The sequence below is a fragment of the Stegodyphus dumicola genome, chromosome 7 (genome assembly GCF_044657685.1).
Source record: "Stegodyphus dumicola isolate Sdum_Otavi_A_Nest chromosome 7, ASM4465768v1".
In the NCBI taxonomy this organism is placed as follows: domain Eukaryota; kingdom Metazoa; phylum Arthropoda; class Arachnida; order Araneae; family Eresidae; genus Stegodyphus; species Stegodyphus dumicola.
This window is the reverse complement of record NC_140774.1, coordinates 154164713-154182434: the sequence shown is the minus strand read 5'-3', so window position 1 is coordinate 154182434 and position 17722 is coordinate 154164713. Positions and strand designations below refer to the sequence as shown.

The 17722-nt window shown below is 30.4% G+C and overlaps 1 protein-coding gene across 2 annotated transcripts in view; it reads left to right on the top strand.

Annotated features, from left to right (window-relative positions):
• LOC118189372 (vesicular glutamate transporter 1-like) overlaps positions 1-17722 on the top strand; it is a 607793-nt gene that overhangs the window by 223802 nt on the left and 366269 nt on the right. The gene's annotated exons all lie outside the window — the stretch shown is intronic.

The following is a 17722-nucleotide window of genomic DNA, read 5'->3' as shown; positions in this document are numbered from 1 at the left end:
CCATTAAAAATGAAAAGAACATACATTTAGAATTTTAAGGTATTTTTTTTACTATGGAGTTTTATTATTACATATATATAATTTACAATCAGACTTCTAAATATAATTTGCAGTAGCTCTTAAACTCTCCATTTTAATTTCAATGTCTATCTTTACTGAGCTATAAATAGTAATTGCTTATAATAAACTTCTCTAAACTGCTTCAGTTACAGACGTAATCCATGTCATATGATACTTACTTAACGATAGTGACGCAGGTGTTTTTTTTAAACTGAAACTGAAAACAGCCAGTCACAATGAGGAAAAGTCAAATCTTACGAAACTTTTATCTGATCACGTCACAGTTCTCTTTATGTTTCTTTTCCCAGCTAATCTGCTGCTTCAACTAGCTTCAGTATTATACCTCAAAATGTTATCGGTACCAATGTGAATTCTCAAGAACATATGCTTATTACGCCAATTTAATTTGTAATGGCTTATAAAAAATGTGTGACAGTTTAAATAAAGAGCTGTATTTAAAAAAAATAATAAAAAAAGAAATAGTTCTATATCTTCCCTTCTACTGGGACGTTTGACGAAATTCAAATAATCAAATAAACTAATAGTAATCAAATGAGATCGGTCTTTTTTGTCTAAATTGAAAATAAAAAATATTTAGATTGTTTAATTTATTTTATACATACTTTATTCCTGTTAAGTGAATCCTGATTAATGGCTTCTTAGTAAATCCCATTTGCATACATTATGCCCCAAAATCTTCATTAAATTAATAATACTCATGCGAAGAGCCAATCATTTAATTCTCATTCAATAAAGATATCAAATAAGGAATTTAATTGGTTTCGACGTAAGAACATACCGCTGTTTCCACAATTAACTTTTTTCAACTTTGACAAAAGCAAAGAAAACAAATTTCCATCCATAAAAAATAAATTATATTTTTAATTAAAAAAATTACTAATTGTTTAATCAATATCCCAAAACGTTAATTAGATTTGTTTTTGTTGGTGAATTCACTCCATTTTCATTCTCTTTCTTCCAAGCACAGTTACAGTAATCAAAGTTCCAGAAAGTGATGTTATATTCAGTTGTATTTTTCACACGCTTAAGGTTCTCTGGTAAATATTTTCAAATAATCAGTTATCTCTACATACGTATAATTCAATATAATGTAAATCCAGCTTAGGCAAATATTTACAAAGTATGTAAAAATTTCTTAACATTTTCTTCCTTCTTACTAGAACTTAATAATTAAACTTCAGTTAAAACTATGTCAGAATCAATGTTCAAAGGATCAAAGTCACAGCATAACTTTACAGAGCGAAAACATCTTCCCAGACACGCGAATCGTCTTGTACCAGCACCTCAGAACCTTTCTTCTGGTTTTTAACGATTGACGGAACTACAGCAGGAAAGTAGTTCAAAACTTCCCTTTCTGAGTACTTTCACTTGCGTCAAAAAGACTAGCCACCGGCTAGCGAACCAGATGTGTTTCTTCTCGTTAAGAAGAAACACATCTGGTTCTAAAACCCCTTAATTGCAAAATAAAACCCCTTCGTTGCAGATACATGCTGTAATATCGCACAGCATATTTTCTGCCCGTGAAATGGCAACATCTATATTTTACCGAGATATGAAATTCGTGTAACATTTTATATGATAACACTTTCAAGTTTTAATTAGTATGAAAGCATAATTTAGTTACAGTTAATTTAAGCCTAAATAACCACCTTTTGTTTACATTTAAAACTCAGTAGAACAGTAAATTCAGTTTCTGCACCTTCAATATCTTTTCGCCGAGTAACTTTCAGTTTAGTGCGCAGAAAAAATAAAGATGAAAGAAAAAAATCTGATGTGTACACCACATGACTTCCTTGTACGGAATATTAAATTACACACATTTTTTCTTGCATTTCATTTAAACTTATTGGATTGAATTAAATCTACTTCGACAGCGCATAAACCACAATAGAATAAATGCATTCTTTAATAATGCACAAAATTTATATCATTTAAAGAATAGAATTATCTAATCGTTGCCACATGTTCTATTCAAATACTATAATAAGCTAGAACGATGTATAAAAGAAATTAAGAAAACAAAACAAAAAAGAAACAGTTTTTCACAGACGATTGAGTATTTCTCATTCAATTAGTTCAGTTCTCACTTCGCGAGAATGCAAAAATACATAAAAACTCAAAATATCTATATTAAAAATTATGAAGTAAATTTTAAACACTTATTTCCTCGAAAAAATTCCAGAAAGGATTAAGCATAATTTAATTGGCAATAATAAATGAAGGCGTTATCTTTGTTGTTGCGAAGCTACGTTTCTCTAGATTGGCAACGAATCCACTAATCTGCTGTTTCAAATGCAAACAAACAATGGCCGCCATCAAGAAAAGGATTAGGATTAGCGGCACTTAAACAACTTTAAAATTGTTGATAATTCTAAAAATATTGCATAGAGATTTACTAAAGGCATAAAAAACTTGACCGGAAGATAAAAACAACATAATTCAATCATTTTTAAAGCAAAAAATGTACAATTTACAAACATATAAGAGTAAAGAATTTGAGATCACTGAGCCGGGTAACAGAGTGGATATATATATAAATATATTTATATACCTTTGGTGTGGCTGATTGCAACCAAAATACGAGGTGCACATCTACATGTTATAGCAGTCCTATATGCAAAATTTCAACGTTCTGAGTCTACTCGTTTTTGAGTTTTTGAGTTATGCGTTTATACGTACGTACATACGCTCGTACAGAAGCCACGAAAAATTCTCTTCAGAATTCATTTTAAAGCAGTTTTATAATTTTTTTGGAGGAAAAGAGTCTTTTATTCTGTCTTTACGTTTTACGTCTTTACGTTTTTTTCTTTACGTCTTTACGTTTTACGTCTTTACGTCTTTACGTTTTTTTTTTAAATCGAAATTTACGTACAGATATCACGAAAAGACACCGTTAAATTGCATTCGATAGCGGTCAAAATGGATATTTTCGTTGAAATATGCTGCCTGAAACTTTTCGCGATTACAATACTTCCTTTTTACTTCGTACAAGGAAGTAAAAAGTAAGATGAATCAGTTTTGGTAACTTGGATGCAACTGTTAAAAGAAAAATATTTTCATGATATTCTAAAATATCATCCAGCCAAAAGCTTCTTGATAATTTCGCGGTAGGTGAATAGAGCAGGGAACTCGGAATCTTTATATTAATCTTTTTCTTTTTTTTTTTTTAAATCGAAATTGGCTAGTGTTATTGAAACTAGTAATGCCAACTACAAATTGGCAAACAGTCCAACGACAGAAGCTACGCCTACCTTCTTCGCCGCGATAAATTTCGAGCACCTAGTATTCCCGAAGTTTAGATTAGGAGGACCAGAGACAATAATAACAAAATTGTTCTAATACATAATATGGATACAGATTAGTTATATTAATACTGATATCGTTTCACATAATATGTATAAGTGTTAGGGAAACCTCTCAAAAGAATGATTCCCCATAAACACCCACTTTGAAAATGAGCAGAATAACTTCGAAAATAAATAAATATTAATTCTGAGTCAGCTCTAATATTTATCTCATAATTTTTAAGGTGGTCACCGCTCCAGAAGTCGAAAATCGACAAAATCAGCTGTGAGCATTGCCTTACTTAATCTTGCAGTAGAACCGTGGTTTCACTAACTAATCGTTCAGCTACACTATAGAAAATTAAATAAATAGTATTTTTATCAATCGAATTGCAAATAAATAACTTGTTCAAAAATTTTCCCATACATTATTTTAAAAACGGTGACATTTACGAATGCAAGGTAAGTCAATCATTGTCTGAAACAGTAAATAAGTGGTAAAGAAACAGGAAAAATAAGTTAAAGAATGTAAACATAAAATGTTTATGTTGTATTCTTTAGGATGTATTTGTCCACTTGAAAATATATATTCAAGCATTTCGATGTTATGCACTATTTATTGAAACGCGAGAACATTTGAATGCGATTGAAATCTACATTTGAATATGAGTTCTGACTAGTAAAATCATAATTGATCTGGGAATAATCTACGGTTATTATTCGTGAAATAAGTATCGAATTATGAAATTTTAGTATCTAATAAAAAGTTGAATAAAATCTCATGGGAGGAAAATTCATTAAAATTCAATTAACTTTTAATTTCGTAGAAACTGGAAGAAATTTCTAAAAGAGACATTCTTTCACGCTTGAAGGCCCTAGGCAATAAAATCTAATTACATGTTGGTCTTTCTTACTTTGAAATAATTTGCAAATATTTTGCATCTACCTCGCCTGCGGCCAGACTACGATAAGCGGATTTTATTTAATTTCTTGTCTTTCTTGAGAGAAAATAAGAGTTACTCATTTAAAAGGGAGCTCGTTTAAAATTAGGTTTACTTTTGTTTAGTTATAGGGTCTAGAGATTTGATGCAGTTCGAATTTACAAACAATGGAAAGTGTAAAACATTGCTTTATCTTTTAGTTTTTTTTCGAATGTAATTGTTTCCTTATGAATGTTTTCTACTGTAGACTGCAGAGTCGTTAGGTAGTTTTGAAGCAGGAGATGTGAAAAATGTGCGATGCCCTAGCCGGGACTCGAACCACGACCTCTCGAATACACGCCGAGTGTGCTAGCCATTACACCACGAAGGTATACTAGAAGGAGAGAGAAATACATTATACATTCCCACTTTTAAAGGGCGACTGGAGTTAAGGGACCCAATCGGCAAATTCTGGAGGTGAAGAATCATCATATACCACCTTTTAGGTCGGACGCCAATGTAGAATCATTAAGAATTCTTGTTTAAAGCAGGAAACTTGAAAAAGGGACAGTGCCCTCTCCGGGATTCGAACCTGGATTTCTCGAATAGGCGTCGAGTGTGGTAACCATTATACCCTGAAGGCATGCTAGAAGGAGGGAGACATACCCTATAAAACCATTGTGGGATAATAATTAGAATTTGGATTTTATAGTATTGAAAGCAAAAATTGTAAATTGAATGAGCAAAGAAGAAAATATAATATAATCAAATTTACTAACAAGATTTGAAGCCAATAGAGTGACGGTTCGAGAAAGATAGCTATCAAAATCAATAATATTAAGATAATCTTTACACAATTATTTATATGTTGATAACTTGAATGCATAAATATGTAGCAGCAGCATTTATAGTTGATAACGTGAATGCATAAATATGTAGCAGCAGCATTTATAGTTGATAACGTGAATGCATAAATATGTAGCAGCAGCATTTATAGTTGATAACGTGAATGCATAAATATGTAGCAGCAGTCGGTCGAATAATTTCTCTTACTGTTGATAAAACAATTCCTTGGTTTAAACACTACTAAATCGGTAGAAAAAACTTTCCCTCATTTAAACAAATTTCAAGTTTTTACAATACACTTAAGTGAAAAAAGCGTTGACAGCAAGCCAGGAGAGAGAAGTGAAAAAAATAATGTAAAGTTTCTAATACGGGTGTCACGCAGTTATAATTCCACATTATTTTTACTGCGTATTTGTGGTTTCAGTTAGCAGAATTTAATATTGGCTGATGTCTTTTGCAAATACGTTGGTAGCGTCGTTGCCTGCAACACGATCAGAACCGTGTATGATAGATGCAAAATTATCTTTTTTATATACAGGGTGTGAGAGAATAAATAGTCACAACTTAGAACATTCTACAACCAAGATTTTTCCTGCAGAAATAAATCTGTGCAAGAGGCACAAACATAAGAAAGAAGTCATGAAATTAAATATAAAATATTTATTTGCATCATCGATAAATGCTTCTTTACAATAATTTCTCAACACCGCATCCACTAAAAAGCTCGGCAAAGTTGAAGGAATGATTGACGGATGCATTCAAATATACCATGCACTTTCATCAAGCAAGCCATCTGTTACCAGCTTCGAGCAACAGCGGAAGTAAATTTCTTTATTGATGCTGTCAAGCTATTCTATTATTCTTGATAAGGCAATTTTGAACGGTTATTCTAAACAATACCGTAAAAAAGCACTTATCAATTATGCTGCAAGTAAATAGTTCTTATTTCCTTTCAGGACTTATTCCACGTGTTTGTATCTCAAAGTATTACTCGCACACACATATTCCTACGCAAAAAAAGGTTTGTTGGATTATGCTGTACCGCTTTTAAATTTGTGATCACCAGTGTGATGTTTATATATATATATATATATATATTCGTGATTTTTTTTAATTAGTAGCATAAATTTTTTTTAAATTAGTAGCGAGAGATAGTAGCACAAACCGTAGTTAGAGAGATAGATGCATAAACCAAATTCCAGACGCGGCCGTTTTGAAAAATAATTTTATTCCATGATAATTCACATCATATCATTTTAGTAGACAAGTTGTTTTTCCAATAATAGTTAAATACGATAGTTATTATCTACACGGGTTTTAAAAGTACCACGTAAGCATCTTAGACAAGAAAGCATAACAGCGCAGAGATGTTTGCATGGCAGAGATTAGGAAAGCGAATGATTAATTTGCTCGCGAAGCAGTATTTATACTACGTAGGTCATAAGTACAACTAATCTGCGTTTGGTTAATTTTAGGTTTTAGTTCCCTATTGCAAGCAGGGTTATGTAACATGGAAAGATCTCGAATTTGGGAAACAACATAAAATCTAGAATTATCAGTTATGAGGTTGCCAATCATTTCTTAACGTAGTCATCGTATTTAATTATATCTTGCATATATATTTAAACTAAGTTATGTCATCGAGTAAAAGCATTCTTAGAATAGATCTGGCACAAGGATCAAGCTATTGAATAAAGAATAAATGAAGTAAACATTTCGCTGTGTTGCTTCGAAGTACATTTTGAACTTCTGTTTAAATAGAAACCGCCCTGATTAATACAGTAGTAGTGAGCAATGCTACCTGCCATTCAGTTGGTCTTGGATTTGAATCTCGGAGAAACCATGGATGTTTATAAGTGTATAGTGTCTGTGCCACTAAAATATTTGCGAGTCGAAATTCCTCTCCGTTGGTTCGGTGTTGGGAAAAGAGAGTTGGAAGACCCTCAAATCTGTTCTTTAGTATTAAGCTTGAATGTAAACTGCATTGAAACCTCAATGAAAATATACAGCTAATGCGGAAGCCATATATCAGTGAGAGCATTTGTTGTAGTTTTGATGTGCCACCCACTTTTACCTGTCCTCTCCTAGTTATCCGTGAAGCTCTAAAGGTACCCATTTATAGTTCCATATGACTCGAAAGTTCCCAGAAATATTAATATAGCTCAGAATGTTTGCGTGATTCAACGGCGCAATTAAGGATTGCACAAAATAATTCACATTTACTAAATGTAATCGTAGAAAAAAAAAATATTTTTTTTGTGTGTGAGACGAGCTAGATGGACAGGTTCAGCTAGATCCAACGAAAACTTAACTAGCAAAGTGTCTGGCTATTTGAAAAGAAAATTGAACACCGGTTGACTTTTGCTCGTACTAATTTTTGAAGTTGGTTATTTTTCCTCAGATTTACTTGAATTAGATAAAAAATTCAATCCTAAAAACCTCATAATCGCATTATATACACACGGCAAAAAAGGAGGTTTACGTATAATTAAGTTTCTTGACTGCAAAAAATAACAAATACAAATTATTATCATGTCTCCTATGTGTTTAAACAAAATTAGAATAATTAACACTAAGGTTTTTCTTTTACTGACAACTATGCGAAATATCGATTGAAATATATGCATATAGTTAAAAATAACAACATTATAAAAATTGTATAAATTGAATTCCATAATTCTTCTAACCACATTTTCGGTTAGATTTCCTTTAAAATTATCAAAAAAAATTAATTAAAGGCAGAAGTTAACAGAATGATAAAATTCCTAGCTTACGTCATTAACAATTTTTCATGACGATATTTTCAAACATATATAAGCACAAAGAAAAAAAAACAGAGTTTTAGGCACATTCTATTCTAAATTCAAATAAAAATTCAATTAGTTTGATATACTCATTGAATTTTTCTCTTTTTTCCCATGTAAAATCATGGACGTCATCCATTTTCCTTATTTACCCAAAATGTTCTCCCTCGTGGGTTAATCAAATTCGCTTAGAGAACTTTTTAATATCTTCCTTCACGCTAAAATGAAATAAAATTTCAAATTTAGAGCTTTATTTATAATTCTACAGCTTTAACGAATAAATTTAATAAACAGGAAAGGAACTTGGTTCAGAGAGCTGAAAAAAATAGCAGAAACGCCTTTTTGAAAGGGAAAAAATAAATAATCATTCTTTCTACATATTAGGAAGAACGATGCAAAGTGAGCTGAGTATCTGCAAAGAGAAAATAAGCTGTATACTAATATCCGAAGTGGAAAGTCGGAAATATATTTTATATCTTAATTTCTTTAGCGAAATTTAATGAAATATGTATATGAAACCTGCGAAATTTTGTTTAAAATATGCTTCATATAGTAACAACACTAAAAGGAATAAAAAGAAAGTATTAAAATCTGTTTCAATATTGATTTGGAAAATATATTAATCACTTTGCTTCGAATGATTTTTTTTTCCTTTTTTAAACCTACATCTTTCTGATATACACAGAAATGCTAGATATATTGTTAAATGTTTCTGATAACATTTAACAATATAAGCAGACAATTCACGCATATTTGATATTTTATATTAAAGGGAAACTGAGTTTTTTTATTTCACATTAAGGCTGCGTTTCTCAAACGTTTTTCAAATGAGGACCGCGTTTATGAATTAAGATGTAATACGGACTACCTTACTCTCATCCCTTTTGAAAACAAGTTTTTAGCATTTACTATTAATAGCCTATTTATATTTTAAAAATACTGTCCATTAAAATTCTTTTAATTTTATATTGGTATTAATCTATTTAGTTTATAGAAGAAAATTTATATTTGCTTTAATAATACAACACTATTATAGTTTGGATAATTTTGATCTTATTAATTAAAAATGAAATAAATCTTGACCCTCACATTAGCTCTTATAAAACCGAAGCTTTTACTAACCTGTATACTTAAAATACCGAAACATCGGAAATGTCTTTCGAGATTCACAGCAATTTCCTCCCCTCCCCGTCCATTAATGGGCAAAGAAGTGGGAAGATTTCAAATGTCCCCTGTAGCTTAAAGATAACAAAATCAGAAATAAATCCTTTTAAGACAAGTTGTTTGCAATAAGCTGATACAATGCATTTAGGGAATCTACACCTGCTACTATATACCTCAGGCGAAGGGAAGAAAACAACATAGCAATCTCGGCCGTTTCGGGCGGGTTGAATAAAGGTTCGTCTCGGGCGTTTCGGCTTTCAAAGGTTTAACCATTTGAAAGCCAAATCTTACTTACCAGAGCTCACCAATTTCTACATATATATTTTACGTGTGGATGTATGCTGGTAAGACGCACCACAGTCTTACCAGCATACATCCACTTACCATCATACATAATGGGGAAATTTATAAATTTCAGGGGACAATGCAGTCAGCTTTTATTTACCTATTAAGTTTTTAATTTTGGTTTATGCATATAAAGTCTTTTGGTATTTATCAATATTTCCTTGTACCTTTTTCTTCTTTAATTTACATAACACGTTAAAAGTAATCTATACGTATATTCCGAATTTTGAAAAGGACGTGGGTGATGATCATCTAGCAGTGGTGAAAGAAGCGCATGGCTTCAAAAAGGGTTGCGAAATACTTACGCATACCAGTGGTCTTGAAACTTATAATTCTGAGATTGGCGGATCGTACATTATAAAAGAACTCATTGCTTAACTAAATATTAATTATAATATTATAGAATTTGACTTTCTCTGAATGCACAAAGTAGTGTCAAACTGCTAACAGAAGGTAAGCGAATTATAGCTGTGTCTGAAAATAATCACAGTATCTTAAATGGTTAAAACAATCTTTTAATTAAAATCAGAACTTTAATATAAACCCCCATCTTGTGCTCACAGTCAGCCACCACTTACGGCGATGCAACTGAAAGCAACAGCAATTTCAGAACTTAAACTAAACCTAATAGTCGAAGACTACACAATTAAATTTAATTCTAATTTTGCTAAGAACTTCTTGCTAAGAACTTCCTCACCAACGTGCGATTTAAATGATGACAGCTATAACGCAAAGCCGACTAATTTCAATCTTATCAGAGCTTGCAACACCTGGCAACATTTCCTTGAAAAGCAGAAACACGCTGTGTTCTTTCAACCCCCAAACCTCAGCTTAAATACTTTAGAACTTCTCCCGCCTTCTTAGTATGCCTTCGTGGTGTAGTGGACAGCACGCTCGGCGCATATTCAAGAGGTCCATGGTTCTGAATCGCGGTGAGGGCGGGGCGCATTTTACATCTCTCCTTCTTTTAAGAATTACCTTATGTCTCTACAAACTGATTTATGTTTCTGGTGAGGAAAAGGGGAACTTATAGTGAAGGTCTAACTCATAACAACTCCTTGATTATAATAATAATATCACTAGAATTTCTAGCTAGTAATTTTAAATTATCCGGAATTTTCTTGATTTTTTCAATTTACTGGTCGCTAAAATTATCGATAAGTTTGGCAGTACTACTGCTAATAATAATAATTATTATTTTTATTTTAATAAACGGAAATAGAGGTAACCTAGAACTGCAGCGAAGCTTACAAAGCTCAATAAGAATGATATCATCAAAGCTTTCAAGTTTGCTCCAACCGTTAAAATAACCTTCTATTTCTTGACGTATAAAGTTTTCTGTGAAAATTTCATTATTTTCGTTATCATGATTCACACAATTGCAAATACCTGAAAATATTCATACATCTGTCAATAACATACGACGACTATTCTGACATAACAGGAGTATTATATGATAACACTGTTTACCTGAAACCTGAAACGAGAAACGCTTCCGACAACTATTACATTGTTTCTTAAACGATGTTTTTGCGTGATATCTGTACGTAAGGACAGAATAAAACACTCTTTTCCTCCAAAAAAAATTAAATAACAGCTTTAAAATGAATTCTGAAGAGAATTTTTCGCGGCGTCTGTACGAACGTATGTACGTACGTACGTACGTACGTATCTCGCATAACTCAAAAACGAGTAGCCTCAGAACGTTGAAATTTTGTATATAGGACTACTATAACATGTAGATGTGCACTTCGTATTCGTTGGTTGCAATCCGCCGCACCAAACGTATATAAATATCTTTATATGTATATCCACTCTGTTACCCGGCTCAGTGATCTCAGTTTCTTTACTCTTATATGTTTGTAAATTGTACATTTTTTGCTTTAAAAATGATTGAATTATGTTGTTTTTATCTTCCGGTTAAGGATTTTATGCCTTTAGTAAATCTGTGTGCAATATTTTTAGAATTATCAACAATTTTAAAGTTGTCTAAGTGCCGCTAAGCCTTTTTTTTATGGCGGCCATTGATGTTTACATTTGAAACAGGAGACTAGTGGATTTGTTGCCAATCTAGAGAAACTTAGCTTCGCAACAACAAAGATAACGCATTCATTTATTATTTCCAATTAAATCATGCTTAATTCTTTCTGGAATTTTTTCGAGGAAATAAGATTTACTTCGTAATTTTTAATATAGATATTTTGAGTTTTTATGTATTTTTGCCTTCTCGCGAAGTGAGAACTGAACTAATTGAATGAGAAATACTCAATCGTCTGTGAAAACCTGTTTCTTTTTTGTTTTGTTCACTTAATTTCTTTTATAGTTCATTCTAGCTTTATTATAGTATTTGAATAGAACATGTAGCAACGATTAGAAAATTCTATTCTTTAAATGATATAAATTTTGTGCATTATGAGTTATAATATGAACGAAATATAATACTGTGAAGTGAATCTAGTGCCAGAGTGTTGCTATAGTAAACGAATCATGAGTGAATTTTAAAGAATGCATTTATTCTCTTGTGGTTTATGCACTGTCGACGAAGTAGATTTAATTCAATCCAATAAGTTTAAATGAAATTCAAGAAAAATGCGTATAATTTAATATTCCGTACAAGGAAGTCATGTGGTGTACACATCAGACTTTTTTATATAACAGAACCAAAATTTTATCCATATTAGAATGGTTTCTTACTTTTAGAAGCCTCTGAATATGAGATTTCGACAAGTTAATGGATATATACAGCAATGTTTTCAATATTAATTCAACGTTAAAAACATTTCTTAAATTTTCGCGAATTTCGAGAATCTCGAATCTCGAAGATTTTCGAGAATCTCGAATTCAAGTTTGAAGCCAAATTCATTTTCAGTAAGATTTTTATTAGTACAAATACTGAACGCTAAGTCTCAAAATTCACTTAATTAAATTGTTTTTATTAAATTTTGTTTTGATTTCTTTCGAATATTATGATTTAATTAATTAGAATTGTTTGAATTTATTTCCTAAAATACAGACTAAATTATCTAAAAAAGAGAGATATTGTTTTCCTATTATATTCTTATTTTAATATTTAGTAATATCTTAAGACCTCTAATAGGTACATCAGCAGAATGAATAAAATTAGAATAGTATAAATTTTATTTAAATATATAACATTTAAAAGTTATTAGTACAAAAGGGTAATTTTCCCAGAAGGACTATTAATTTCATTTTGGCACTTTGCGTTCGTTCAGTATAAATGTCGGTTCTATTTTCAAATTATTGCCAACAAATATTACCTCCCTGTATTATATTTAAAGAAATTAAATAATAAAGAATCTGTATAATTGTATGTATTTTTCTCACACTGTGATAAAACAACGGCACCTAGAACCATTAAATTTTGAATAACGTACGTTTCCACTCGAATATGGGCATCTGAAAGCCCAAATTTGGAATTTGTTTTAGTATCTGTTTCATATTTTGTAACACATTAACGAATTTTTGATTAACAAAATCAACGATTTAAAAGCTACCAATGGCAAAACTGTACGAAAAAAAATTGTCTCCAGCGCGCGAGACTGTGTATCGGAAATTCTAAAGATATGCTCATTTAAAAACTATTTTGCGATATTGATGTTGAACTGAATATTATGATTTAAGTGTGTGGAGCATGATATTTAATAAATAAAGGTAACACACAAAACGTTAGGAAAAGTCCCTTTGGGCGTAATGTAAAATCTCAGATTATATTTAATATTATATCTAATTTTTATTTGGAAGTTAATACAAACCCATGGTAACAAAGGAATGATAATATATAAATTTAATGAATCCAATAAATTTTCATATAGTATTTTGTTAAAAAAGTTATGTAATAACTTGATTATGATAATCAGTAAACATAATTGAAAGAATAACAAGGTCGAATAATAACACTTTTCAAAGTGAAACGACTAAGTATACTTTACTGAAAATTTCCTAACACTTCAAAAGCATTAACGGATATAATACGTTTAAACAGAGTTTTATTATTTATTATTTCATTATAATAATATACGATACTTTAAATTCTATGAATAGAGTAAACAAAACTTTAATTCCGAAAATGGAGAAGACAAGGCGATATAGAGGAATAATTATGAAATTTTGAGGTTTCAAAATTAAAAATTATTATCAACGAAAAATTTCATTTGAAATATTTATATAAAATGATAATTTGAAAAGCTGTTAAGTTTCCATATTTAATTTCATCAGTTTTGGATGTACTTTAGAAGTTAAATTAAATTTGGAAAGATTCTTTTTTTGTCCGACGGTTTTAACTACTAATACTATATATTATAAATTAATTACATTACTAATTCAACCGACTTACTTTTAAGGTAAAATACGCATATCATATTTTCTTTTGTAAAAAAACTGGCTGTCAATATTTAATTTTAAAATTAATAGAGAGATCAGTTGCATTTCTTCTCTATTTACGCAACTTCATTTTGTAATATTTGTATTAATGTAAGTTTCTAATTTAAATTAAGGAGAATAATTATTCCTAAATTAATACTACTGTTAAATTTACTTCTTAACCCAAGAGGGCTAATAGTCTCGACATAACGATTTTGCGTTGTTCCACTTTTCATTCGTGTGTGTTGCCATTCAAGAAAACGTAAAAAATAATTTTTTCATATTTAATTCGTTTATTTTTAATTAGGAAAGCCAACTATAGCAAACGGAACTATTTTAAAAGCAATAGATGCAGGTTTTAAGAATATTACGTTTTTACTTTTTGCCTGATTGATTTAAATAAAAATGCAATTATTTATGATTTATCTAATATCTTATAAAATGCTTCCCTATTGCACCTGAGTCATCTCTATTTATAATCTCTGTTTATAAACCATATTAAACTTTAAAAAAATCCTTCTGGGTGATTGTTAAAATCCGAAAGCTTTCCCTTCTTAAATTAGCATTCTTAAATTTAATTCTTTTATTCTTAATTAATGGCCTTTATATTTTTAATCTGAAACTAGTCTTAATCTCTAACTAGAATTAACTTGAAAATCCTAGACTTAATTTAGCTAGCATAAAAACTTATTTTCATAACATTAAAAAATATTGAACTAAAAATTTTAATTTTCAAAATAAATATTTTTATTCTTAAACTAAATACTTTATTCTTAAATGGAAGAGAGAATTGCACTAAAATTCGTAATTAAAAGTTTAAAAACTGATTACAAAACTGTTATATATGTTATTAGGTTTTTCATAGCAATGTAAATGAGAAATCGGCTATGTGTAAGCACCGGCAGAGGCTTTGTATGAAAGCCGCCATTAGAGGGCGCAAAATTGAGAAGAGATAAACAGAAAAGCTCAAACGAATGTAATAGGACGTGTTCACATTCGCAGCATACATCTGGATGTAAGTATGTAAATAATTAGTTCATTAATAAATCTAATTTAATAAAGCTAACACATACTTACTAAGAGTCGAATTACAGATTCTTCAGTTACTAATTGAATGAGCTTTTATCACTGCATCATAAATGAAAATAGAAGAAATGCTTATTTGTGATATACATTTATCTTCTATTCTGCTTAACTAATAATGGACTTAAAAAAACCTTTGCCATTATTCATGACTAAATCTTTCGAATTACAACTGGTTAACAACATGAGCGATTCAAACGCAATAAAACCATTTCTTAAAATTAAGGTCTTTATTTTATTTTTGATAACATAGCGAAATGTTGTAATTTAAAATACAATTAATTTACGATATAATCTTTCGATTATCTTCATTTGAAATGGGAAGAAGTTTAAATGTTCTCGAATTCGAATCCTAAGAGATCCTGGAATCTGACGAATTTCGATTCTGTCGAATTTTTCATGCAAATATACTAATAAGAAGAAAAATGGGAAAGCTGTAGTTTTATTTTCATACTCATAAAAATAGAAGTATAAATAAAGACTTATGTTTTCTAAATGTTTGTAGGAAAAATATAAATCAAAGTTTAATGAGAATCAAATTTAAGAATGCATGTTGTCACTTAATTATTCTTTAAAGTACCTTCACTTAAGAGTACTTCTCTAACAATTACTTTCTAAATGTCTGGGAGATACAGCCCTGAGTTCAACTTACAGTGTCACAGATTTAATATTCAAGAACTTTATTTCCATTATATTAAAGGGTTAAAACTAGAATGAGAATTAACTAACTAATTGACTGCTTATTAAGACTAACTTTTAACAGTTTAAGACACCCGCATTGAAATTTATAACTGCCAACATTAAATCATCTTAATTTAATTAAGACGTCTGGCATTTATCCTTAAGTAATCAGTATAGAACAGGGTACTTAACCTCGAGCTAGAACGAGAATAGATATGGCTTCTAACCTCTTCCCAGTTGCAACTAAGTTTCATTAACAATTAACGTGCCTTGGCGTGTGCTTCAGCTTGCATAAGTCTCTGATCTGAGCGAGTGCATATGATATAAATCAAAGGAAAGATACGATAGTATTTAAATTAAGTTTAATAATTAGTAAAATTTGAAGTAATTTTCAAAAATGTTTAATAATGCACTTATATTTATTAAGAAGATACAAACGATATTTATTAAATTAAATATACAGTTAATTTTTAAATTACTTATTCAATTTAATTAAAAATGCAATGTTTACGAATACCATATATTTGCCAGAAAATATTCAAATCAAGGGAAGTGAAGAAGCAAAGATTTATTTGAAGAATTAATACAAATAAATAAAAAACATGGAAAGTTAAATCCTCTCCGGAAACTTAAGAAAAATCAAAATCACGTTTTTTGAAAGTTTTCTTCATTGAAATCTTAATTAATTATTTCTTAATTGAGAAAAACTAAAAAACTCAAAAACCTCTTACTTTTTTTAATGAACATTTTTGCTGGACGTCAGTAGGATTATTAAACTTCTGCTGGGCGTCTACTGGACGTCTTCTGGATGGCCTCGTATTCTTGTTACACATGGTTAAAAACCATGAAATCTCTTATCGCAACAGCCTTTTCATCGGATTTTTAATCCAGGTCGAATTATCAGTGTTTTGCTGTCTTACAGCTTAACCACTGTTGGGCTGTTTGGATTTGAAAGATTTGAATACCGAAAACAAAACGAAAATTCGAGTTTTCGAATAATGAATTTTTCGAAGATTCACGTGATTTGTGATATCTCATCTCTATTATTTACCAGTGATTTATCCTCCATACAACCTTCCACACACAACAGTCTCCAGAGTAGTGCTTATTAAAACGACGAGGATTTTAAATGCTTAAATTTTTTTTTAAAAATCTGAAAGGTTTCAGATTTAAAATTACATCCAAAGGGGCGCTTTATTAACGTTTTGCGTGTTACCTTCATTTAATAAATATCATGCTCTTCGCACTTAAACTATAAAATTCAATTAACAGCAATATCGCAAAATAATTTTAAAATGAGCATACCTTTAGAATTTCCTATACACTGCGCGCTGGAGATAAAAGGTTTTTTCCTCTGTAGTTGCCATTGCTCGCTTTTAAATCGTTGATTTTGTTAATCAAAAATTCGCTAAAGTTTTACAAAATATGAAATAGATAATAAAAGGAATTCCAAATTTGGGCTTTCAGATGGCATTATGGAAACACACGTTATTCAAAACTGGATGGCTCTAAGTACCTTTGTTTTATCACAATGCGAGAAACATACACACGTTTATGGTAATTCTTCATTATTTAATTTCTTTAAACATAATACAGGGCGATAATATTTGGTGGCAACAATCTGAAAAGTGAATCGGGCATTTATAGTGAACCAATGCAAAATGACGAAACGAAAATAATAATTCTTCAGGGCAAATTGCCCCTTTGGACTAAAATCCTGAAAAACTTAAAAGCAATAAATACGAGTAAAGGCGCTTCTTTGCAATTTAAACCTTTTTTAAATTTTTGATTTATAAATATAAAATATATTCATTGTAAATTAACGGATAATTATTCACATTTCAAAAAACACAATTTTAACGTTTTTGGTACAGAATCGTTTGGTTTTTATTTACTTCGTAGCTTTTTTATCAGCAGTTTCTTCCCAGCATTCCTCATTTCGCTTTTCATCGAATTTAACCGCCGTTCTTGCAAAGAAATACATATTTTTTTCTTAAATTTCAGAGCTCATAAATATTCAGGCTGCGCCGCGAACAAGATAAATATGTAAATTCCTGATTTAGAAATCGCCTTCACACATACTACAGAGATAATTTTTTGCCTCTAAATGCTCTATTCATTAAATATGCAAGGT